At 39.2% G+C, this 25977-nt stretch overlaps 1 protein-coding gene across 6 annotated transcripts in view; it reads left to right on the top strand.

Annotated features, from left to right (window-relative positions):
* Positions 1-17312: 17312 nt before the first annotated feature.
* The window catches only part of NRCAM (neuronal cell adhesion molecule), a gene marked incomplete at its 3' end in the record, with an annotated part of 143496 nt that continues 134831 nt past the window's right edge, over positions 17313-25977 (top strand). For all 6 annotated transcript variants that reach the window (XM_083860570.1, XM_083860568.1, XM_083860566.1 and 3 more), the window contains exon 1: positions 17313-17415. The remainder of the gene's footprint in view (positions 17416-25977) is intronic.

Raw genomic sequence — 25977 nt, 5'->3', positions numbered from 1 at the left:
TTTTCAGAACTTTCTGCTTACTGTTTTTGTGGGAATAATTTCAGATTGATTAATTTGTTATTTGAAAGCAATCCCAAGCTCCAAAACTTCACTTGAGCTGCTATTCCAGTTACAGGATAAAGGAAATAAAATACTGAAATAGTTCAGATGAATGAGAAGGTTTCTTAGAGAAACTTCAGATTTGGGTGCCAGACTTGAGGTGTAGTTCTAGTCAAAAAGAAAATTAGAAGCTGAAACAACAAATTATATAAATTTCCTTTTGTCTTCCAACTTTCATATATGCATTCTCCTGAAATTATGTCAGGGCTGTGAAGTTAATGTTTAGAACTTACTCCAATCCTACTGCACATTCCTGCATATGCCATGAGGGATGTCATGAGCTCTGACAACTCAGTGTGTCAAATAGCATTTTCAACAACAGGAAGGTATGTGGGAGTTCTTCAGAACAGTGCAGTGGAATTTAGAGTAGACACAGCTGCTGTCACATGTTGGCACATACCTGTTTATGAGATTGTTTTCCAGGTGTCTGGGTGAGTGTCTTGTATTAAGACAGCTACAGTGCGTGAGGATATTTACTAGATAAAATATACGTTCTGTGCAGTAGCTAAAACATCCAGTTTCACCAAAATCAGTGCATTTCTCACCTTGCTGTTTGGAACTAATCACATGCTATTGCATTACCTACTAAAAATTATATTTATTACAATAGTCACCTTCTGTACTTGTTTTAAAACATTGAAAATATTAGGCTGCAGTTTGGAAAAGAACTATGGGGCAGACAGCTGAGATCCTTGGAGGTGCTACATGGTATTCTTGACTGTGCAAGAAAACTTTTGATTGGGATTTTTTTTTTAATTTGATATATTTTTAATTTTGACTCATGTCATTTTACTCATGTATTCATCCTTTTCTTCCTCAGTTCTCTCCCTTGTGTTTGCCACGCAAGGCAGGGATTTATGATCATAGTCCAGCTTTCATTTGTACAGCCTCCCTTTTGCATTCCAATTACTAAGAACTGAGTAAAAGAATAATGAAATCAAACCTTTCCCAGAGGTGTGAGATGATTTAAGCATATAAAAAAGAAATGTGAACATTATTCTGATAGTGGTATTTTGTACAGAGTTAAACTCTGTTGCCAGCATCCTGAGTCAAAACAGACAGTATCAGGTAATTTCATGTAACAACACACATTGCACACTTGCTTTGCTGGCAAAGAGCAAAGTCACAGCATCATCCATGAGATATTGAAGGCATTATTCTGAATTCATAAGCTTTCAGTCACAGTTTTTTGGGACAAGTATTATCCAAGGAAATGTACCTTTAGTAAACAAAATTATAACATTTCCATTTAATTTTTTATATCAATAAAGCCTCGTGTTGTGAGGATTTTATTTCAAATAGGGTAGGATCTCCATTCATGACGATACTGTTTTTCCTGGAAGCTGCTGTCTTATCTTCATTCACCCCTTTTTCCCCTCTCTTATATTGATATAACAATATTTTTCTTATGTGTGGCTTTTAAAAGTACATGTGGAATTGAGTTGAGCTATAGAGTAATTAATTCAGACTCATAGACTTCTGTGTACATAAATTCTCAAGGTGCTTGTATTGAATGCCTTCAAGTTAACTTTCATCCTTGGTGTTGCAAGTGCTGCACTGTCTATCAGGCACTAATGAGGAGTTCGTTTTCCTCTCTAAATCATTTTAAAATATGGAGATGCAATAGATATTTCGCTTGAGCTGTGATTAATTTTTAATTACTTCAGAAAAAAAGTTAGCAATTTGCCAGAAATCCTAACTACTATGGATGTGTTCCTACACCGCTCTATATAAAGGAAAATTATTTTCAGGAAGTTTGAGGCATTGGCTGTGGAATACTGCATGATACTTTAACAGCAGAAAATGGAATAAGAACCGTAACAGAATGAGATCTTGCTAAATCAGGAAACAAAATTTTAAATTAAAGGGGTTTATTAATAGGGAGCAGGGGAATTATCACTGGGCAAATACAAGCAGATTTTAACTGATCATTGTGTTGGACAGAACATGATAATTCCCGTCACAGATGACTCTAGAAGAGATCATGAATGTTTTGAACAATATGATTTCAGTGCAGCATGGATTTGAGAAGATAATAGACTAGAATGAAAAAAGTGCCTCTGAAGAATAAAAATGTTAACAATGGGAAAAGGAATACTCCACTGCAGAACATCATGTTAAAGGAATCCTGCTTTGAAAAAGTACCCCTGGGAATGCTGTGGGGCTATCCGGTTAAAAAACTGAAATTGATTCAGCAGTCACAGCTACTAAAATAACTGTATCACTGCACTAGAGAATTCTCCGCCCAGGAAAATGTGAGCAAACCTGAAAAAAATAGATCAATGTGAATTTTGAATCTAGAATAGGCAGCCACAAGAAGACAGTAAGTAAATGAGCATTCTAGGTAACTTGTGCATTCAGAAATGACAACAAGGTTTGTCTGACCAGATGAATGTTACCATTGAAAATGTGCCCGTATCCTGGAAATCAGGAACTTTATTGGTGTCTCTCCCACAGCAATGGGGTTGGAACTAGATGATCTTTAAGGTCTCTTCTAACCCAAGCCTTTCTGTGGTTCTCTAATGAGTTTAGGCTTTAGTTGAGAAAGTGAAAATGTCAAATTTGCAAAACTGACAAAATGCTTTTGCTCTGATTTTGAAAGGTAGAAAGAAAGAGTCCAGACTAGGAAATGAAAAGGATAGGCATAAAATAATCTCCCTTTATGTAAAATTAGAAAGAGAAGAAAAACCTCTTAGATGACCTCTTAGGTCACTTCTTAGTTTATAATTATGCAGAAGGAGATGCTAATTGAAGGAGGTTTCATTACAAAAGGAAAGAAAAAGCTTTTAAATGTGTGATCACTTTAAGATAAAATTTTAAAAATTATATATAAATATATAGTTATATAGAAATAAATAAATATTTAAAAATGTTTTTAAAATGAAAACATATAAGAAAAGTGTGATCATTTTAAGATACTTCCTGTCAGTGTCCATTCCAGCAGTGAAATGAAGATACTGATTCTATTGCACAAGCTGCAGGCAGCCACAGTTGACTATAATTATAGTTTTGGTCAGTGCTATTAGAGAAAGAAATATTCAGACTAAAGCAGATGCAAAGAAGGGCTGCCAAAGGGAAGATTAGGAGAGTGTGGTTTGTTTCATCCAACAAAACAAGGACTAGAAGGAGGGAACCTGCTGCTGTTTAAAAATACTTCAAGAAGGAAAAGATAGTAGGCTAAGGGACAACATCTGCATAATACCAGAAGTGCTCAAACTCTGAAAGTAAGCTTAACCAGAAAGTAAAAGGTGCTAAACCCCTGAGGAGCAAGGTTACAGAGTGGCTACACAGAATCAAAAGAGCAAAAGAAACTGATTTAATGTAAATTTTAGAAATTGATCTTCTGAAAGGGCTTCTGTGCCTACCAGTCTTCATGGCCAACTGAATCCCTTTAACCTATGAAGCAGTGAGAACTCCTTAATCCCTTATCTGTAGCAAAATCTATAGACTTCTGAAAGTGTCTAACAGCATCTTCTCTTAGTTCTAATAGATAAGGATTATGTCTTGTCTTTGATCCATTACTTATATTTCATTTATTTTGCTTTCCTTGCTGAGCTGGTAAAGAGAGCTGATACAGGCTGAAGTAATACAAGACACATGACAGGTGAAAGAAAAATCTGGTATATGCTTACTATTTATTGGTCACATTAATTTTTCATCAGAGATTAAAATACTTGTATTCTGCTGGGTCAAGAAATAGTGCTGGTTTTATTCCATTACAAGATTGTTCTTAAAATGACAAGTATTAAATACAAACATAATCCATTACAGGGGAGGGTGTGTTAAGGCTCCTCTTTCAACTTAAGGACTGCACTGCAGGCCAGCTGTGATACAAACCCTTAGACTTTTACATTCAACTACATAATGCAAGACAGAAAACCTGGCTGTTTGGGTTTTTTCATGCCATTGCTTAAACAGTGAGTCAAATTTTCAGACCTTGCAGAACTGTTCTGTTTGAAGGACAGATTGCTGCTAGAAGTAAGATACATTCTTGGTGCAGTCATATTAATTTATGAAGAAAAATAAGCATGCCAGATGCCTCTTCCTCAAACTCTCAGGAACAAGATGAGTAGGCTCTTCCCTTGCTCCAGCTGCACATCACTGAGGTGTGAACTCAAGGAGCTGCTATCCCCCAACTGCCCTGCTCGCTGCTCAGCCTCCTCATTCCCATCCCTGCACTTGTGTCTCCTCCTGGTACGTGCCCATTAATTCCAGTGTGACACCTGGTTCAATACTCTGGCCTTCACTATTTGCAGATACTCATAATTTTTTAAATTGTTCTTTCTTCAAGATTTAACAAGAACAATTCTGTTATTTATTTTAATGAAGTTGGCAGTTTTCAGTAAGCAGGAACCATTAGCAATTTTCAATATACTGTAAAAAGTAAACAAGCACTGAAATCCTGTATTACTTACATCCCTGGTAATGCATGTTTAATTTATGGAAATAATTCAATTTTGCTTTTTATTTATGATTTTATTTTTTGGTTTCTCATATCAGTATCATTAACAGCTATTTCCCCATATAGTAGCATAAAAAGTACACAGGAGCATTTTGATATCTTTACCTTTCAGGAAGAAGCTGTAATATAACATTTTCACGTAAAACCATACAGATAAACTGGAAAGATAATTAGTACCTTTGAAGTGCAATGCTGAGTTCAGCAAAGTTATGCTGTTAGCATTTAAAAGCTCTTTTTTTTCTTTTTAAAGACCTTGGAAAGTGGAAAGGGAACAGATTTTTGTTCTTGTACCATTATTTTCTAATTGAATTATGTAATAATTCTTACACAAATACCACAGGGAACTGGTCTTCTAGAATGTCTCAAAATTTGGATAGCAAATCCCCAAATGTAACTCCTTAAAAATCTGGCCTGTGTCCACAGCATCATTTCAACAGAGGTGCTTTTCCATGCTACCTCACTGGCTGCTCTGTGGAAATCAGAAATATGGCCCTGTCATTTTGTAAACCTTATTTGAATGTATTTTCAAGCAAGTGAGTCAGTAACAATGGGACAACAAGACATATTGCTAAGAAAAAAAAAAAAAAAAAAAAAAAAAAAAAAAAAAAAAAAAAAAAAGCTGGAGAATTTACAAGCTGAGTAGGGAATGTCTATATCATCCTTTTGGAAAGGTAGGTATTTCAGGTACTGTTTAATATGAGGAGTCGAAGGGCAAAATCATTGACACTGCTAAATCTGACTTCAAAGCTTCTCTTTACAGAATCTTTTACAGAATCTACTAGGACATAAGCATGCCATAACTTCCAAACTTGAGCACTGTGTCCATTCCAAGCAGGTCTAAACAATCTGGTTATGAATACAGCAGGAAAGACAACAATATTTCTATAGCAGAATAAGTTTTAAATAATTTGCACTAGATATGTCATAGATCATTGGAAAGGGCTGCAGATTAGTAAGGAAAGCTTAGACAAGATTGTCAGGAAGCAAGTGTGCTCTGGACAGCTGTTTATTGCGTGGGTTCATATATATATGTATATATATATAAATGGTTGCATATATTTGAGATAGTAAAGAAAAAACCAAGACAAAATACTTCCAGCATGATGTTGTCCTGTATATTTTATGCCCAGTCTGTAGAGTGCATCTACTTCAGACTGTCTTTGAGAAATGGAAAGCTTTTCGTCATCCATTATGCAGGGCTTAGCATACTGCAGCCTCACTGGTGAACATTACCTCTTTTCAAACCAATTTACAGTAGGTGCATCATAATTCCACTTAAAAGAAACACTGTTAAAAACGAGACTGGTTTCCTGAACTGCATATATCCAGCATGTGTTAGATCATGACTGTGGGATCGCTGCTGTCTTTTGTCAGTGTGAGTTGGTCACTGGTATGAGGTGCGGTCCCTGTGGCTTGCTCAGAAAGCAGCATCATTACTGTGCAGTTGGTGCAGCATGGGAACTTGGTGATCCTGCAAATGGCCCTGCTGGCACAGGGCACTGCAGCTGCTGGACACAGGCAACAACTGGGCATTCAACAGATACTCCTCCTTCACGCTGGAGTTGGAGCCACTTCATATTAGTGGTCTTTCTGACCAGTGAGGCAGAAAGTCAAAGCACACAGAACAAGATAGTTCTCTTTCCATCTGGAGATAATGAGGAAGAAGACTTAGTTCATTATCACCCATCGAGGACAGTGCCTTTGCTTTCCTCCCTCACAATAGCGCCTTGTAAAGAGGAAGCTCTTGCAGCTAGTCCTCAGAAAACAATACTCCATGGTCAAAACAATAGCTCACAGTCAGCTCAAAGTCACTAAAAGCACTGGAAAGGACAAGTTCTCAGGTCCCCAAAATACTTGAAATGTCTAGTTTCACACCGGGCTTAGAATGCCAAACCCGGAAGGCATTGTGAGAGACTAACAGCATCAAGAGGTCCATCTGCAGAATGTTCCCATGGTAAGTTCCCCATTGCAAAAGCACTTCAGAGGTGTGGAGACTCCTCAAGAAATAAAATCCATCTGACAGCAGGTACTTTGTTCTAGTAACCTTTGCAATGGAGAGCATCCATGACAGACCTGATATCAAGTGGCCAGCTGACATACAGGGATGTTTGTGAAATAGGCAGCTATTCTTAGCAGGAAGATGGTGCCAAACCCTCTCCTTTCTGCCTGGGACAGTTCCTCAAAAGAAGGCTCCCATGCCAACCTTCTGTCCCAGAGACATCTACTGTACAATGAGACAATAAAGTTTCCAAGCCAGATTCAGCACTGGGCTGAGGGGTGTGTTAGCTCATCTTCTCAGATGTGTGTGGAAAAGAGCATGTTTCCTGGACAAGCCAAAGGATCAGCATGGGTGGTGCTCTGCTAACCCTACAAGCCACTTGTATGACTTTGGTTGTCACCATGGGGTGACACAGGGATAGACAGACTGTTACTCCAAATTTATTTCTCTATTGTGTGAAAGGGCACTCTGCTGCTGCTGATAGTAAAACCTAATTAGTCCCAATATGTGCCTATGCTGCCATGCTTTTTCAGAGAAGTGCTATCTGTGATTCTACAAAAGCACATGTCATGGAGGGGCATGGAATACGTGCTGGCAGCCTCAAATCACTGCAGAGCATGAGGAGGTGTTCTGACCGGAACCGTGAAAGTCATATTCCTTGAGGAACATGGATCCTCTGGACAACAGCTGAGTCTTTCTCCAGAGCCCGAAAGCATTAGGGATGCAGCCAGAGGCATTCTAAGGGAATGAAGGAATATGAAACTGCACAAAGCAGACCCAAACCCTTTTCAAAGTAGCAAAGAAAACTAATTAGGTGCTCAGGTGTATGTACTTTTAAAATGACAGTTCCTGGACAGATTTTCTTCCTTAGTTACCTAAAAAGAAATGAGAATAAAGAGCTTCTTCAGAAGGTAAGTCTCCTTATCAGACTGTATATGTAAAAACAAACACACTGAATCTCATAAACTCTTTCTCCACAACAGTAAACAACTGATTAGAAAATGATTGAATGGAGTAAATTTTCTAACCTGATGCAGACATGCTCAAATATCTTTATAGAGATATAGCACTGCAGCCTTCCTTTACCTTGAATTAAACAATAAGTGCTACAGCTAGTCTGTATTTTAGCATTAACCTCTGGACTGCAGTCACTGCTGTGAAGGTCAATAAATAGATCACAGAAGGCTCAATGTCATTGTTTTACATCTTCATCCAGGTATATGTGCTAGAGCTGTGTTGTCTCATCTCTAAGCATATGTCTCTATTGTTACTAAAACAAGATGTCACAGTAGATGGTGGCAATTAGTCAGCTGTGCACTCAGCTGCATCTACCCTTCCTCATCACAGTGAAGACGAGTAGGATTTCAAAGTTTCGCTCAGACAAGTCATCTTGCCTTATTATCATCTTGCTTTCAGGGTCTAGAACAATAGCTGTTGTAAATCCAGGTCTGGGTTTACTCCCCTAGGGACAAAAGGTATGATAGCATTTCTGTAGGAGTTCCGACCTGAGTACTGTTTCAAGATGTTCCCTTTTTCTTTCCCAAAATAGATCAATTTTTTTTCTATTTCATTGTTCCTCATTCTGAAGAACTCTTATATTTTTTAGCTCTGTCCTGTGGAACTTGTCTGACTTCTGACACCCTTATACTTCTAATGCTGTGATGTAAAGTATTGTCTTTAAAGATCACATGCCTAATTTTGAAACCCAATGCTGATGTTATAAACAATTGTAAATGGTTTATAGAACAACTTTTGTGCTCATTTTTTTCTGGAGAAGAGTGGACTTGTCTAAGATAGCTCTCTTCATGTTAATTCTCGAATTTCTGGCATAGAACATAAAATGATAAAATTTGAAAAAAAATTACAGAAAAAAGTTACAGGAAAAAAAAGCAATAGTTCAAATTTGCAGTGTTACAGCATTTCTAAACCTCTGAGCAGAGCACAAATGTTTCTTAGAACAACAGATGATACAAGAAATGGGAAAATCATTATTACATAGCTATAGTAACAGAAGATTGTACATAGATGGTGCCAAGGGATTGATTTTTATGGTAGAAGGTTCCTCTCTAATCACAATAACAAAAAATAACTTCAGAACATAAGTTTAGCAGGAAAAAACAAAGTTTGATGACAAAGGTTATATATATATACACACCATGTTTTTGAAGAGAAATCTAGGCGACAGATGAATTTATTTGGTTTGAAGGCACATATTGAAACAGTAAGGTGCAAATTCATCTCTTTATTGATTACATATACTCATCTATAAAATGCAAATTACTATTGAATGTGCTAAATGAAATTATTATTTAGCATATTTAAATATGTGAGGAAACTCAGACTTAAAGCTGTTTCTGTGATCCATGGTGGTGAAAAATAGTAAGCATGTGTATGCACACATCCAGAAAAATCCTGAATGTATCCACACCCAGTTAGAAGTTTCCTGTAAAGAGTACAGGCATTTTTCTTACTCCATTTTAGGGACTGTATTAGATTTAAAAATCACAGAATCAGTTCCACAGATCCTAAGGTTGGTTGGACCCACATTGCCTCTTGCTGTGGGGTCAGAGTCTGCCAGCTACATGTGAGAGCCAGTGCAGCCTACATAACACCTTCCTCACCACCAGTTGGGACTTTCAGCACCAAGGATCAACAAAATTGCAATACTTTATATTTTTAGGCTTGCTTCCAATCTGCCTGTATTATTAAAGTAATCAGAGATTAATAGTCTATCCTGAGTCAGAAAGGCCCCGAGATAATCATTAAATTCAACTCTGGGCCCTGCACAAGACAGCCTCAAGAGTCAGACCATGTGCCTGAGAGTGTTGTCCAAACTCTTTTTGAGCTCTGTCAAGCTGGGGCTGTGGCCACCTCCCCAGGGAGCCTGTTCCAGTGCCCAACCACCCTCTGAGTGAGAAACCTTTTCCTGATATCCAGCCTAAGCCTTCATGCCATTCTCTTGGGTTCTATGGCTGATGATCAGAGAGAAGAGATCAGCATATGTCCCTCCTCTTCCCCTCATGATGAAGCAGAAGGCTGCTGTGAGACCTCTCCTATTCCCCTCTAGACTGTTCCCCATCTCTGTGGCCCTTCTTTGGATGCTCTCTAATAACCTTATATATTTCTTAGATTGTGGTGTCCAAAAGTGCACACAGTGCCTGAGCTGAGGCTGCATCAGCGCACAGCAGAGTGGGACAATCCCTCCCTCAACTGCTTGGCAATGAAAAAAAACAAAACAAATCAGTTGGTATTAGTCAGTTTGAGTAAACAAGGAAAACCTTTTTTCACCACTCTTGATGAATTATCCCACAGTCTGTGCTCTGTCACTTCAGCCATTTAATTTGAGGCCATATAGCTGGTAACTACACTAATTTGCTTCTGAAAACTTTCAAAATACTCAAAGAAACTCCTGAGCTGAGGCAGGTGCTGGACTCCTGTAGCAGTCAGCATCACAGCAAGCAGGGAAGCAGGTTCTGGGACTGGAAGAGGCGAGTGATTATCTTTTAAATGTGAGCCCTGCCTGAGCACTTTGGAAGGAGCAAGGGTATTTACAGAATGAAAGACTGACAATCTTAGAACATAAATTGGAAAACGGCTCACTTCCAGTGAGAGGAAAGCATGAACACCAGGGATCATACTCATAATTACAGGGTTTTGTGTATTTGAGTGACACACAGCACAGAAATGGAAGATACCCAAACTTTATGATAATTGCCATATGTGATAATAGCTCTTCCAGCAAAGTGTAAATAGTGAGATAGAGAAGAGTAATTTCCAATGTTTTTAGAAACTGTGTAACTTTCCTCTAGTTTGTGAAAGGAAAACAATATGCTCTTGCCAGAAAAGAATGGAAAAATAATGAAGTTCAGGGACTACGTGGCAAGGGCAGAGGATTAGGGGGGATCAAGAAGAAGAGGACATAACTAAGCATTTGGGTGCTGTACTGAGGAGTGCTATGCCAGTAAACCATGAATTGGAAACGATTACACAAAATTAAAAAAACACAAGCAGAAGCTCATCTGCTAGAGACAGAATAATAAAACTAAATAGATACATTTGCTGTTTATGTATCAGTAAAATTTTCTGTTAGGAATGAGGAAATAAAAGAAAGGTATTCCTTCTGCTTATGCTGATGCTCTCACCATACATGAAACAGGACTTTTGCAAATTTGTTGCACCTCAAGTTAACCTCAAAAGCAGGTGGAAATTATGTCTAGCAGAACGTTACCTAACAGCATCCGGAAAACCTCAGCATTTTCAAACCTTAAAATTTCTTTCTTTTGTTAAATGTATGTAATTACATTTCTTGTGATGCACAAGCGCAATGGCTTTAATTAATTTCTTATGTTCCCTGATTACCATTTTCAGCAAGTTTTTTCTGAGTAATTTAAAGTATTTGATTCATCTGGGGTAGATTCCTTGAGCACTTCTAAATTCCCAGTTCATAGAGGTCCATGCAACTAGAACATTCCCATTGGATCTCAGCTCCTCTTCCTGATTTGAAAAGAGTGGCTGTTGCAGTGATGATCAATCACATCTTCTAAACACCATTTTGTGCCTGAACCATGACAGACCCTAGGAATAACTATCCTCAGTGCCATTTAAAGCTAAGAATACTCGCACACCACACTACAGTACTCACTGTAACTGAGGGGATGTGCTGTACAAGAATTGCTTTTCCTCCTGCCCTGGGTGTTTTGCCAGTGTGAATTGTACATTTTCAGAGTCAGAAATCAGGGGTTTTCTGTGGTATTTTGGACAAGCTTAAATAAAACCATGAAGAGTGAAACCTTTCATTTAAAGTAATTATAGTTTTCTGGACCTTTACATTTTTATCCTAATATGGTGACCAATACAGGAAAATCTTGGAAATACCTTTGATTATGAAGAGAAAAAAAAAAGAAAAGAAAAAAAAAAAAAAAAAAAAAAAAAAAAAAAAAAAAAAAAAAAAAAAGCTGATTGTTCACTGTTGTCTTCAGAAAGCAACAAGGACCGTGACCTGACATCCCTCTGCTGTAAAGACAGTTAATTTATCCAGAGATTTTCTCACTGCTAAAGAAATACAAACATAAGCCATTAGGGCAATAGTTTGTTTGTAATTTAAAACTAATTTCATCCTCAGAAGGTATAGCAGATTTAAAGAAAAGATGTATCCCAAGCAAGCAGACTAAAGCCCTTTGGGTATTTTTGTAGTTCAAGACTAAAGAGTAACTTCAAAAGGACTTAATTGATACAATTTTTCACAAAGTTTTCTTCTCTGTCTTAGTTTCCCAGGCAAAACCTTAACCTTTTTTTTTCTGTGGCTTATGCATGTGATTGAAATTTAGATTCATGCACTGGAAAAAGGAACAACCCTTACTTTTGCTTTTTACTAACATTGCTCTTTTTCTCTGTCATCATGAAAGACTTCAACACATGCTTAGTTTTTGTGAGTGTGTGTGAAAGTTCATTCACATTATGGATATGCACAATAAAGAAACACATAAATACTTGGTGGACAGGAACAAAGCTTCACTAAAGCAAGAGTTATAGCTCTAATAACTATTATTAGGCATTTCTAGAATTTTGGCATTTCTTCCTAGATCATTTCCATAATGGAAAAAGCTCCACTGAAGACAAAGTTTCTTAGCATGTGAGACACTTTGCTGAAGGATGAAACAGGTTAAGTCATAACATCAAGCTTGACTTTAAGCTCCTGCTTTTGAAAATGGAGCTGCCTAGTATTCAACACTTTAGAAGTCCTTTGGACAAATTGCCTGGTGTCTGTAGACTTTTGATCTTTGTGGAGTAGTTTTTCAAGAACCTTGAACCTTGAGTTATGCTTCTGAGAGATTTTTAACTGTCTCAGCCAACCTCTCCTAATGGAAAAATGTGAAGTCTAATTATTCATACAAAAAGTGTTTGGTGTTTGCAGACAGTTTAATCCACTGTGTGTGAAGGACTTCCTTCCTTTATTTACCTATCAGATTAAACATGGGTCCTGGTGAAATTCATATCAAACTTCCATTGACTTTAGCCATTTCACTATGTTGAACACAGCTGTCAAAAATAGATGTAGTTTCTGTAATATGACAGGGATCATATTAAATACAAATTTTATAATCCTTTCTCTCTCGAGTTTCTGAAAAGTTCCAATGGTCCTTTATATCCTTTGAGATCACTTCCTGAGCAAGGACAAAAGTACTGTTGTCCACATACGATCTGCAAATATTTTAAAAAGTTCATCTCCATTTTACCTGAAAATTTTGATCTCTTAGGCATTCTCAGAGCACATCCACTTGATTAATTAAACTTGACACAAAACCAAATCGATGGTACTGTCTTCCTGCAGCTAAAATTGTTCAGGGTGTTTGACATTTGCTTAACTCTTTTCCCAGCCTTTGCTAACTAGCAGATAAGAAATTGACTATTCCTAAATAAAATGGTGTTTTCATCTCTCCTTCTGAAGGTATTTCATATTCCAGGGAATTATTAAATACTCATAGGAACAAGAGAGAATGTGCTAATAATTAGTTAAGGTATAATCTAGACATGCAAGCTTTTAGGGACAACCGAGGCCACTTAAAAATCTAACAGCAACAACAACAAAAAAGACACCAAAAAATTAGCAGTGAATTATGTGTAGACATAGGGTTAAACCTCAGGTTTCCCCCTACACAGTCAAATATATAAATTATACTTTTCTTGCTTGTGTGAGATGTATTTTATGTGTGTAACCTTACTTCCTCTCAGTGTTTAACTATCCTTGAAAGGTGGATTGAAAACTCGGTCTTCATCCTCAGGTGTTTTTTAAAGTTTGTGCCCTGAGAAGTTGAAGTTCATCAAGCAAAAGAAAGAACTTAGCCCAGAGTTCCTGCTGTCTTTATCAGCACTCTAATGATCAAGCTAATGAAAAATAGGGCAGATGACAGCACTGACAGTTCCTCCCCTCCACTCACTTCTCAAAGAACAAGATCACGTCCTTTCATTTTTCATTTAAGCGTCTAATTCCTGAAGGAAGTTTCCGCCCTGTGAATCTCTGGCAGTATTTGCCACCAGCTTTGAATATCTTAAGTCCTAAATAGGTGTGACTCAAACCATGGCATTTCCATGTGGCTGTCTCCAACTGGCTCTTTGCTTAGCCTGCTAGACTTCTTGGGTTCCAGGAGAACTCTGATTTCTTGTACAGGAAACCTCGGTGATAGCTTATGAATCACACATGGAAGTACCTAACTTTAGCCACAAATTGTCTTTTGACAGACTAGCTCTGAAGCCTTAAATTATTTTTCAATTGTTGACAGCACATCACAACACTTCTGTGCAATGTTCTTCCTGTACAATCCTCTTGCTACCCTAGTTCTCAACATATTTTACATCAAAACACATCTTCTGCCTGGTGCTCTGTGAAAGCTGATTTGTTACTCTTACCAAGAAGTGCAGCTTTTAACATTAGACATTACCACTTAAGCTTTTGATCTTATCTTTGGTCTCTTTTCTGCTTAGAAACATTCTCATTTTATGCTGCTGTAGTAAATATATACTAGCTTCTGAAGAGTATTAGTGCAGCAGTTAAGTACATTTACTTTACTACTATGGTATCAAAAAAAACTTCAAAAGAAATATGAAGTGTCCATAAATAAACTAGATTGAAATTAATCTCAAAAGTTGTTCATTGTTTGATTTGGAGCCCCCAAAATCTACTGAATATTATTAGTCTAAATTTTATTGATTTTCAATACATTCAGTGGGGTATACCTCACCCTTTTATTCTGTGCAAAGTATTTTGCAGGCTACACCATGCTCCATTCACCATTGTATGACCTCGAAGTAAATGGAACAGTGGGACAGTGAGATAGCTCATGTTCAAATCACATGGATGGCATTCAGCTGAGTACATGCAGACTCTTACAATGTAGACATTGACAGCTAACTGAGACACCCGCTGGTCTTGTTACAGTCAACGGAGAGAAATAGGCATTTCTAGGATGCAACTTGGTTTATTCTAATGTAGACATCTAAAATAGGTTAGATGAATCATATGCTAAAAGTGCCTATTTCTGGTTTCCTTTATGCTCAGTGGAGAGAGTGACTAGCTCAGATGCAGACATTCACATAGTAGACATCTAAAGTTGGGTGAGATGAACAACCAAAGACGTCTTTCCATATTCCTTTTAAACGTCTGCTTTAGAAAAAAAGAGTCAAAGAATTATTTTCAGCTAACACTGGCCTTTACCAATGTATCAGCTCTCTGAGTATTTCATTTGTAACCTCTTCCTAAAAACACTTTTCCAGATCACAACTGATACCCATCAGAGACAGGTTTTTGATAGATTGTTTTTCCTTTGTCATGATACTGCAATCATGAATCAATTTTGTATCTCAAATAAATATAGTGTATCTGATCAGTGCTCCCCTAAACAAAGACTACAAAAAACTCCAACAGATCAATCTAGAAGAAAGCAGTAGACCAAGGCTGGCAATAAAGGCATGTGAAGACTAAGACTATGTTCAGAACTGCCCATCCAAGGATATAATTGCAGCAGACAAAGTGAGAAGAAAGGCTACAAAACCTATATATGATGACTTCAGAAAAGATGGATGCAAGGCAGCAGAGAACTCTGGAAGCCAATACTCCTTCAGCCACAAAACTTATGCTTATCATAATGGCTGTTGTTGTCTGTGTCACCAAGCTCACCTGCTTCTTTTTGCTTGGTGCCACTGTCCTACTGTTGGTATGGGTAGAGTCATCCAGACTAGCAGATGCCATCATCAGCATCACCAGTAGCTCCTAGCTGTGTAAACCTTTGACTTTATTTGTTTACTAATAATTATGCCACAATTTAGAAAGATCTACTTTGTGCTATTGAATGTGTATTTCTGTTTATCTACGTAATATAAAAAAATAGATTAAAAATTCTCAGGGGAATCACAATGGTGTAATCATACCAGCTGCAACACTTCAGTTTCATCATACATCAGTAGAGCTGTTTATTATCTCAATATAGAGTTGTTTTTTATGCCCTCCCTGCAACAGTAAAATCTCTTCATTTACATAGGTTTTGTGGTCTAATTTCCACCAAGTTTTTTGCCACAGCACAATGGTTTGTGCTTACAAAGTATTTAATGCTGGCTGTCCAATACTAACCAGATCTTTGATCCTACATTTTAAGAAAGGTAAACTGTCAACTCAAACCTTTCCCCTCAAGTGTCCTGCAGTTCTACAGTCCACCTCCTGAAGGTTTGGCTCACCGTGTTGCCTACAGAATCTGTCAGGGATGCAAACAGACAGATAATTTCTCAGTTTCCTCTCTGGATTTTTTACCTGTATTTTCACAAAGCCAGGCGTGGCTACGGTATGGTGAAGAAAAGTCAGGCAATATCTTAGCATTTTAAGGCCATCTGTGTATACACTGATGCACATTTACTTATACTGTAGTGTTTTTGTAGTTAAATCAATCAACTGGAAACATGGGAGTTGTACAGCAAAAAAGAAAATGTTAGCAAACAAATGAAAATAAAGAACACTTCTCTATATATAAAAGGGCTTTTCTTCACATTCATCTAATCTTTGCATATTCTGGTCTCAAACATTAATATCCTGGCCTCAGATTGATAGAATTTGAATATCTCCAGTCTGAAGCAGTAATGTCTGACTCATTGTTTAACCCTTGGATATTTATATTCGTGTGCTATATCATTTACAGAATCTGTTATTCATCTCAAGTGCTGTTTTCAGAAGGTCAGATGCTCAGATTTACTTGCCAGAGTCGTACTGTGGTTTCTGCAGAGATGCTGGGTAAGGGCTATTTGCTCATCTGAGGCATTGTGTTTTGCACTATTAAGTTATCACCACAGAGTTCACCTTGAGAGCTGAAATGTATAATGGTTAACCACTAGAAAAGTTGCCACCTTGCAATGCACAAAAGGCTATTCGTTCAGCAGCTGATCCAAAGGCAAATTCAGCCGCAGCAGTTAAATCACATTTACTACATATTAAAGGTATAGTTGGATTAATTCTGAGCAATGCTGAGCACAACCCATAGAAGTCTCAAAATTACATCAAAATAATTTCTGATGTCGTGCCTTTAAACGAACCGATGTGAAAGGGAAGGAGAGCTCTGTGAGAGTGTGCTCAGCAGAAAGGTTTATTTGGAAAAAGCCCCGTTCCCGACTCTTCTCCAAACGCTGTCAGGCAGAGCTTCCCCCTCAGTGACCGCATCCCAGTGCCCGCCTTCCTGAACTTGTGAACTGCGAATTTAACGAGTTCAACAGGACAATTCTCGAGTGTAAAATAATATCCTTGTCTCCAGTTTGGGAACTCGCTGAAACCATCTATTTAGAGGGGCACTGCCGGCCTAAAATAATGCGGCTATTTAAAACACCGCCCTTGCCGGGGCGGGGGGGCGCTCGGCTGTGCCGGGCCGGGGAGGACACGGGCGGGGCCCGGGGCCAGCCGGGCACGGGCGCTGCCGGGGAGGCTCAGGGCCGGCTCTGTCCGGGAGCCCCGAGCAGTGGGACCGTGGCGACTCCGCCCGGGTTTAACCGCGGTGGCGGAGGCAGGAGCGAAAGACGGAGGCAGGAGAGGCCGCCCAAGATGGAGGCGCCGCGCGCCCCCTCAGGTGCGAGGGCCCCGCGCCCCGCCCCGGCCCCGCCCCGCTCCCGCGCCGCGCGCGCGCCTTCCCCGCCCTCCCGCGGGAGCGCGCCTTCCCCCGGCGCGGCGGGGCGGGGGCGGCCAGGGGAGGGGACGGCGCGGGAGCGCGCCCGCGGGGACTCGTCTCGCCGGGCTGCCGGGCGGGCAGCAGCGGGAGCGATAGGAGGGAGAGCGCCAGTACCCCCCCGACCCTCTTCTCCCCGGGCGGAGGGGCCGCACCTTCCCGTGAGTACCGACCCGGCCGTCTCTGCCGCCGCGCCGCGCATCGCATCGCGCTCGGGGAGCTGCCGCGCCCCCGCCGCGCCGGGCACATCCCGCCGGTGGCACATCCATCCCGCCGGTGCCACATCCCGCTGCACCGGCGGTGCCACATCCCGCTGCACCGGCGGTGCCACAACCATCCCTTCGCACCGCCGCTGCCACATCCATCCTCCCGCAGCGCCGGTGTCACATCCATCCCCCCGCACCCGCCGGTGTGACATCCATCCCCCCGCAGTGCCAGTGTCACATCCATCCCCCCGCAGCCGCCGCCCGTCCTCCGTGGGTGCCGGGGCTCCTCCGCCTCCTCGCCCGGCGGGGCCGCTGCGGGCTTTGCTGCGGCGGTGGCGGGGGCACCTCCCGGGGCGGGCGGGCCGGGATAAGACGCTCCGCTCCGCCGCCCCGAGCGCCCCCAGCCCCGCGGGCTCGGTCCTCGGTCGCCATTTCGAGCGGGCCCGGCGGGCGGGGGCCGGGCGGTGCAGAAGGAGCTGTCGGTGCTGAACGGCCGGGCCGCCTTCGGCTCCGGCGCCTCATTTACCACACGGGCTTTTTCTTCTCCTCCCTCGCCTCAGAATTGCGGTTTTGTTGAGGTGTAAAATAGCTACCGTGGGTCTGAATTGCGGGCGTTCCTTGTTTTCCCTCTTTTGGCTTCTTGATGGGGATTAATGCAGAATACCGTGTTGAAGTCTGTGCTCTTCCCTCTTTGGCTATAAACTAATCATTAACCAAACCTTCGGTTGTTGCTGAGGTCTTCAACATAGATGTGTTAGTTTTGAAGTCTGAAATGTGTTTAAATTAAGGCTTCAGAGTCTAAATGTAAACAGTACCTGATTAATAATGCCAAGCTGTTTAAATATTTAAGATCAGTCCAGTTAATAGGGGTGTTCCATATTGACAAGTACTCTGTGAAAGAAATGCTATTGCTTAGCTCTCTGTGTGGTTGGATAAAACAATGGAAAATGTGATATATAGCTCTACAGTGAAACCTATAGGTTATGACACGATGTTCTTTTATCCATAAAGGTCCATATTTTGTGTGTTTATTCAAAACAACCTCCTACTGAGTGAAAAAGCCAGCATTAAACACCTGGGTTTCTTTTTTCTAATGTTCCCTGTCTTTGTGCATTTCTTTCTCTGTGTCTGATTTTGATTCTTAATTAAGTATATTGTGGGAAAGGCAGATGAAACCTGAAGACTTTGTTGTATCTAATAGGTGCACTATTAATCGTTCCAACATCTTCCATAATTTAATGTAATAGATGTGATAATTCATGGGTAGTAGTTATATGGGTCTGTGCATAAAACAGGTCACTGTACGACATCAGAAAACATCTGGACTGTATTTTGAGTTTGAGAGCAGCTTATATGCCAAGAGGCCAATCTTGCTGCTGTTCTTTGGCAAAAGATACCGGCTGGAAAGAGAAGGATAGTTTACTGCTGCATAGCTCAAAGGACCTAGAAATCAGAAAACTGACTTGCAGGTGCAGCATCTTTATAATATCTGTCTAATGCATTTGATGTTATCATTTGTGTGACTACACCTCAGGCATTTGTTTAGTTTTGAATAGAAATTGCAATGCAAGTGACCGGAGCTACTAAAGAGTGTGATGCCTAAGTCTGTGAAAGTTACTTATTTGAATTTCAAAGTACTTTGAAATTCTCTTGAGTGTCTAAAATTAGCTGTCAGACTATATCAGTATAGAACTGGGAAAGTGTTACATTCTGAGAATATTGAATGTAAAGAAGCAAACCCAGAAAGCTGTTTGGTGGTGACAGAACTTGGGATCCATTGAGTGAATTCACATTCTGGGTTGTGCAAAGGCAGCGTAGCTAAAGGCAGACTGTACAGCTGTGTGACCACATCGGGTGGTGGAGTAGTGTATACCAGCTGGTGCTAAGGAGGGAGCTAAAACCTTCACAACTCACACATTAATCCACAACCAATCATACTCATATTAGTATCTTAGTTCTGTCAATAGCATTAGTGACCACAGTAGAATTATTCAAAAGTAATAATGTTCAAGGTGAATGAGATCACCAGAATCTGAGCCTTAGATACTGTTCCTTATCTTCTTGAAGAAAGTATGTTATTTATCACATATACCACAGCTTGTTTCACAAAAAGGGCTGTAATAAGAAAATTTAGCTATTTTAAATGGTTTTATTTTAAGAAAATGAAATTAGAAATCCAGTGACGCATACTGATACCTTTTGTTAGCTTGTTGCACTCTGGTGTTTCTTTCTGGTGCTCAAAAAGGTGACAGCAGAAGCTTTAGTAACCAAGTTAAGAGTTTCTTGGGGTTAATGAGATGTCTCTCTAATTGTCAGATTTTATTATTTTGAGGATTGCAATTTCAAGTCAGGAAACAGTAATGCAGTTTGTCTATTCTTCCTGCTTTAGTGAAATGACTTGCCACGGTATCTGGACATAAAAGATACTGAATACAATAAGGGTTTGGCATTTTTTAGAATGGATTATTGCACAGCTCAAATATCATAATCAGCCTAAAAATTAAATGTCTTGCCTACACCTGTGAAATTGCTATTCTTCTGTAGTTTTATTAATCTGTCTCAAATCACCTTGAATTGTGATTACTTAACTTCTAGTATATTGAAATAGTACAGTAAAATTGTACTGTTCAGTTTTCACTGGACTGGTTCATTTTTTCATGTTTTATGGACAGAGTTGGTAAAATGGGATGTCCTACAGAGGAAAGTATATCTTGGTAATGAAAGCTGAGGGAATAATGTAGGAGGGAGTGTGTTGGGCAATATGCAGTGAATTTGATTTTGCCTTCCTGAGTGGGCTGATAGTATTTAAAAAATTCCATTATACATTATTTGCAGTGATAATTTGTTGCATTTTAAATTGGTGTGTGTATTGCCTGTTCAGTTCAGTATTAAGGACATCGCAACTTCTGCATTTATGAATACTGTCTCATAAATGTAATATTAAGGGAATTTGTAAAGAGTTAATCTCTAATAATAAGATTAACGCGATGCACTGCAAGTTTTGTCCTGCAGTTTGTTAACCAGGAAAGGATAGTTGCAAGCTAGCTATATTGCTTTCTTCTGAGCTACTGGAGGCTGGCTGAGCTTTCAGTTATTTACCTCAATAGAAAACTGAAAGGGAAAAAGTGAACAAAGGAGGTCTGTTTTGCCTGTCCCACTTGCTGGGCTGTTGTCTTTGCCCTTTTCAGTGAAGGAGGGGGTAGAGCTGGGTCAGAGTTGAAGAACACTGAAAAGGAATTCAAGTCTTATATTGAAATGTGAATGATAGCTTAGTTTGAGCGCCGAACACATTTGTTTGAATTGATTTTTTTTCTGTCTGCAAGAGCTTTAACTGACAGATGGTGATGGACTGGCATATAGACTGCTAGAAGGTACAGCTAGATATGTGTTCAGATCCTGATTAGATGCTCAGTAAACAAGTGCATATCTGATGAGACTTTTAATACTGGAGATACTGATGCTAGACACTGTGTGACACAGTAGACATTTGATTGTGTGAATTAAGGGCAGACCCCTGCAGCTGGCATACATTCAGGCTTACTTGTCTAGCCTAATTGCATTGCAAATACTCCTCTGGATTGATCTTTAGCTTCTCCCTTCTAGTAAATGTTGAATAAGTGCAGAAATGTTCATCTAGATCCTCTATTAACTGTTGTTAAGAAGCTTTCAATTTTTGTTTTGGTTTGCTTTATAAACTGGGCTCTATCTTAGTATTCATTTTGTGAATGCACTGTTTTCTTACACTGTTTTGGTTTTGAAATGGCTCAATTCATAATGTGATTACAGCTTTCCCCTTGTTAACTTTTTAGTATGGAAGCATAACAGCTTGAATTATAAAATGTTTCTGTAAGAGCTCACAGTACCCCCATTCTCCTTTAAGCAACTAAACTTTATGTAAAAAAAGCAGCATTTGATGTAGAGCATCTCAGATGCATGAAAATAGCCAAGAGAGGGAAAAAAGGCTAGTTCAAATTATGAGGATGTGATAACTTTAAAAAACAGCCTCATTAGAAAGGAACTTGCTGTCTAAATTGTCAGTTACGTCAGACAGAATTGGTACAGATGTTGTCTCTCTAAATTCTGTAAATACTCAAGTAAGACTGCTGAATTTGGATACATCCCAATTGGAATTGAGTTGCCCTTATACTCTGTCTGCACCACTAGGTATACGTGACCTTTTAATTTCCTTGGGCTTAAAGTATCTAATTGTTACTGTTCAACAGCCTGTTTGAAAAAAAAAAACCAGCCGATCCCTATCTTCCCGCTTGTATGAGTTAGTCTTTGGCCACTAATTAGGTTTTTCTAGACAGCCAACCAAAATATTAACATACCATTCTCCTTTAGGCTGTTACCTAAGTGAGGACATGACAGTGTTTATACATGAGGACAGATTGTCTTCTTCTGATCTGTGCCTCTGACTTCAAACTTTTCCTCTGTGTTTTCAGTGCTGCTGTGTTTGTCCAGCATGACTCTGAGGGTTCATGTAAAGGACTGCCTTTACAATGTCACAACACTGTAGGGCTCTCTGTGTGTCTGTGTATTTGCAAAGGCACTGTTTAATCAGTGAGTGCAGAAGTCAGCCTTTGTACAAGATTTGGAGTCAGGAAACAGTTCTGCTGGTGGAGAACAATTCCATGGAGTTAACCGAGCAGAGCACAGGTGCTGGGCAAGGGAAGGCTTCCCCACTGAGTTATTGTAGCAGGGTAGTAGAAATCAACAAATTTCAAAAGAGGAAAAGCAAATCTTGAGAAGGACCACTTTTCAAGAATGCTTAAGAGTTAAGCCGTGTTCATCAGAAGGCTTGTACACAAGTTGTTACTCTTTGTAACAAGATCGATGGTTCTCTTCCCCGATTCTCCAGTGTTTAGAAGGACTGAAAAGTAGGGCTTCCCACCCTCCTGCTGTTCCTATCTCCAAGACAATCAAAATGCAGGAGGCGCTTGATATGCGTTCCTTCTTAGAATTTTCAGGTGATAGCAGGAAGAAGAAAGCTTGGCCACAGCTCTTCTTTGGGTGTGAAAAACAGGTTTAGTGACTTGGTTACTGCCACTTTGAGTAAGCTGGAATCTGTGGTCCCTCCACCCAGCCCCACCACCACCTCTAGACAGTGCTGTGATCTCTGGACAAACTAAATATGCATTAGGAAGTTAAATCCCCTTGTATTGATTGTTTTTTGAAATGGAAGTAATTTTTAAATTGTGAGCTCAGATGAATTTGGTGTATTTTGTTGCATTTGTTACATGGCAACAAAAAAATCAAAAACCGGTTTTCTCATTGGGTGAGATGAGATGTTAATAGGCTGCTCTAGCCATTTTACTGATTTTTCATCCCTTCTGCCTAGGTAATTCCTACTGAAGCTCAGAAAAGCAAGATATATTCCTTTTCCTTTCCCATCCTTTCAAAATTGTACAGGATTTGAGTAAGTCTGTAAGAGAAAATTCTTCATTAAAAGAGAACAAAAATGGAGTTTTTGCATGCAATGCTGAATACACTGAAGCCTCTAGGCATTCTCAAGTCTTGGAACTGTAAGTTTTGTGTTCTGGTCCAGCTGCTGTGAAGAGCTGTGTTCTCTCAATGGAAGTAAGTTTTTTTTTACTATGAGAACAATCAGCCATTGGGATAATCTCCCCAGGCAAGCAGTTGATTCCCCAACACTGGGCACTTTTAAGATGCATCTGGACAGACTGTTGGGACATCTTGTCTAGACTGTGCTTTTGCCAAGAAAAGCTGAACCAGAGAGCCTTGAGATCCTTTTCCAACGTGGTGTTTCTATGGTTCTATGCTATGTTCTTGAGGCTCTTGCAGACAATCCACAGTCTTCTAAGCTTCTTTCTGATGCAGGTGTCATTATTATTTCCTTGGGCCTGGTTTGCTCAGGGCATAGAGGCAAATAAGAATTTTCACAATTGCTGCAACTCCGTCTAAGTAGTGCTACAAGGGTATTTGGAACAACTTTGGGCTTGTGAAGGAACTCATCCTTCATACTGGAACTGTATGTACCATATATATGGTTTGGATTGCTTTTTCCTACTGCAGTGATTGTGTCTTTATAGAAGTTTCTATACAGTGCAGCTCTGACACCTGTAATGTGAAAATAGTCTTTCAAATATCCCTGTTTTCCCTCAGAAGCATTCCATGTATTTATGGACCTTGGAGTCTAGTAGCCAATCAATGTATTACAAGGTGCAACATCTTTCCCAGACAACAACAAACTTATAATCACAATATAAATTGAAATTTCAGGTTTCTGGTTTTCAGCTTTTCTGTAGTTGGAGTGATTTAAAAAGTGTATCTAAGCCTGGTTCTAGACAGGGACAAAATGAGGAATATCTAAACTTACATGTGAGCTATTTCTGCATGATAAAGTTGAATGTAGGCAATTACATAACTGGAAGGCAAGCCAGTCCAAGGTGACTAAAAGCTCAGTATCTATTAGATCTTACAGGCAGTAGTTGTATAAAGTGCATTTTTAACTTAAAAAGAGATTAAAAAATATTGGAACATATAAAAAGAAGAGTGTGACCACCAGAGGGCAGACACAGAGTTTAATGACTCCAACCCTAAATCCTTTGAAAGGACTCTGCCTATAAAAATGCAGCGAGATAATGACTGAATATATAACGCAGTAAAAATGCACAAAATTTCACACACTGGCAGAAATATAATACTGATTAGTGTTAAGATGAAAGTAAATATATCTGCTAGGAACTCACCTGAGGTTTTGTATTTCTACAGTGGAAGTCAGAGTAGTTCATCAGATCATGCAGTTGAGCTGTGAATAATGAGTTCTTAAACTTAACTCATTTGCCTTTATATTGAGTCCAGTAATTTTAATTCGAGCATGTTTATAATTTGAAAATGAAAAGTACACTCCTTTCTCAATAGTTTCTCCCTTGTAGTTAAAAGAATAAACAATCTTTCTGAATTAAATTTAATGTTTTCCCAGATATACCCAAAGATTTGCATATACTTTTATTAATAACATTTATTCCTTTAAAGTGTGTAAGTTTGCTCTTCAGAGTATTATGGAAAATATTTAATGTTATGGACCTAAAATTAAATGTTTCAATAAAGTAGCCTTTTTAAGGAAAGCTGTGGTGTAGATTTTAGTGAAAGATGATGTCTAGTAATTTTTATTTAGCTTACTTGATAGGAATATAGCTATTTAATTAAAGCAAGTCATGTTTTGGGTTTTACTACTTATGCACTGTCTCAAGTTACAGCGATAGTGTCTTTTCTTTGAATTACTTTCCTCTAAAACCTAGACTGTTTTTATGAGGAAAGAAAAGCTTGTAACCTTTTGTTTGGAAGCCACAGTGTTCTTTACAATCATGTCTTAAAATCTTTGGTTGCTCTCTGGGGGTCTCAACTCTACCAGTTATGCTGGAGGGAAACATCATCAAAACAGCCTTAAATGTTGCCCCAGATTTCCAATCTCCCCACTATCAATTCCAGCAGAAACAGTTCCATTAATAGCAGGATTCCTGGAGAGACCCTTTGTAAAATGGTTTGCAGATGTCATTCCCAAAACTTTATCTGGAGGAATTTCTCCAAGTTACTACTAAAGTTTTATGTCATTCACAACCTTCTCACCCTCTTGGCATTGAAATATAGGAATAGGTTTCATGTCACATCCAGAATTGACAGGATCCGACACTTGAAAGAGTATAATGGGAATTAACTATGAATATACAAATCCTAATAAATCATTCACTTGAATTATGTGTCCTAGCTTCTCCCCACCTCCCTTGTCTAAAAGCCTAGAAACACCTAAAAATTAAATCAGTTGCGGTTAATAATTGGTTGATTTTTGGACCTTTTTAAAAAAAGGCTGAAGTTATGAGACTTGATAACTCTCTACAAGGGACAGTATCTGTTCCCTAGATACAGTGATGGAAACACTATTGCTGAGAGCATCTGCAGCATCACAGTCTGTTGGAGGTTAAGTGACTGCCAGGGCTAATACCAAAGTTCACATTAGTAGGAAGATTAGTCTTTGTGTTTGTTATGTTATACAGACATTTATATGTGCTTTTCTTTCCTGAGGTAAAGCTGTCCTAAAAGACTCAAACATTCCTGTGAATTCCCCCAGCCGCTTAGTTTAGCTGAGATTATATTGAAAGACAGCCCAACAGTTATTAATAAGACTCATGACAGCAAGCTGAAGTAAATAAATACCATTATTTTTATTTTTCTAAATTGCAAAGTTCAAATCGCAAACTAATAGGTAGCTTCCTTGTTTGACTGTCAATAAAAAGACATATTTGTTGGAATGGGAGAGGGAAGAGGAAGAAAGTGCTGAAACCAGAAGAAAATGTGAAGATAAAGTGAGGGGAAGCAGAACAAAGAGAAGTCTATTTAATTGCATACAAATAGGTACTAACAGGATAGAGCTATGATTTCTTGTTTACTAAAATAAAATCTCGAGCTGTAGTTTTAGGGAGTGATGCTCATAAGTCTGAATTATTGTCTGAATTAGAAAAGAATTAAATTTAAAGAAGTAATTTGTAAGATTCT

Source organism: Zosterops lateralis (assembly GCF_965231275.1).
Source record: "Zosterops lateralis genome assembly, chromosome: 4".
In the NCBI taxonomy this organism is placed as follows: Eukaryota; Metazoa; Chordata; class Aves; order Passeriformes; family Zosteropidae; genus Zosterops; species Zosterops lateralis.
Note: the sequence above shows the minus strand (reverse complement) of the source record. Positions and strands in the feature narration are given on the sequence as shown.